At 50.8% G+C, this 1,045-nt stretch overlaps 1 non-coding gene across 1 annotated transcript; it reads right to left on the bottom strand.

Moving 5' to 3' along the window:
- Nucleotides 1-259: 259 nt before the first annotated feature.
- trnag-gcc (transfer RNA glycine (anticodon GCC)) lies at nt 260-330 on the bottom strand. Its single transcript has one exon. It is a non-coding gene; the product is annotated as a tRNA-Gly (tRNA).
- Nucleotides 331-1,045: the final 715 nt, after the last annotated feature.

Raw genomic sequence — 1,045 nt, 5'->3', positions numbered from 1 at the left:
ATCTCATCCAAAAGACAGCGCCCTTTTACAACACAGCATCTCCGTCACTATACTGGGGCATTGGGACCCGCACAGACCTCAGGGTGAGCGCCCCCCCGCCGGCACCATTAACACCGCTTCCAGCTGGAAGCTTTGTTTTTCCCTGTAGCTCATCCTCATCCAGGTACTGACCTGGCTCACACCTGCTTAGCTTCAGTGGGTTTTCAGTTGCGAGTTGCAAGGGGATGCAAGTGATGGAGCCGCTCGCTGCAAAAGCCACTGCATTGGCCGGGAATCGAACCCGAGCCTCCCGCGTGGCAGGCGAGAATTCTACCACTGAACCACCAATGCTCAGTGCCTGGGCCTTCAAAAAAGACGCTTTTTTGGTGCTCTGTGCAAAACGCGTCGACATATGCTTCCAGCTGCAAAATGCCATTTGCGGACGCTGAAGAACTTATTTCCAAGGCAGCGGGTACAAGCGATTGGGCGTTTTAAAACCACCAGGAACAGCAAAGAGGCGCGCTTCTTTGCTTGTGCCGAAACACACCGACTGAAGGCGGACAACGTAGTCGGCAGGATTGGAACCTGTGCGGGGAGACCCCAATGGATTTCTAGTCCATCGCCTTAACAACTCAGCCACGACTACAGCAAGCCCCACCGCAGCTGCGTTCTTGCTACAATCTTACCTGGATCGCGAGGCGCCGGCGGAAGCCTATTTCAAAGTCGTTCTCCGTTTCAAAAAAACATTTCCAAAATACAAGCCTTGCAGACAGACACGCCTCAGAGGACTTAAGGGTGGCTTCATGTCGGAATGATAAAGTCTCCCCGTCCGGACATGAAAATGCCACTTTGTTACACACAAAAAAAGAATCAACAACAGAGAAATGCCCACAAGCATTTGAAAAGCCGCACCACGTCGCACTTGAAATAGCTCTTACATTAGTGGTAGATGCAGGAATCGCCTTTTTATTTACGCTCTTACCAACGCGATGGAAAGCAAAACAAAGCAAAGCAGAGCAAAACAAAACAAACAAACGAAAACCCTCACGTCCTGCACTTGCATATA

The sequence above is a fragment of the Lepisosteus oculatus genome, unplaced genomic scaffold, assembly GCF_040954835.1.
Source record: "Lepisosteus oculatus isolate fLepOcu1 unplaced genomic scaffold, fLepOcu1.hap2 HAP2_SCAFFOLD_60, whole genome shotgun sequence".
Lineage (NCBI taxonomy): Eukaryota > Metazoa > Chordata > Actinopteri > Semionotiformes > Lepisosteidae > Lepisosteus > Lepisosteus oculatus.
Note: the sequence above shows the minus strand (reverse complement) of the source record. Positions and strands in the feature narration are given on the sequence as shown.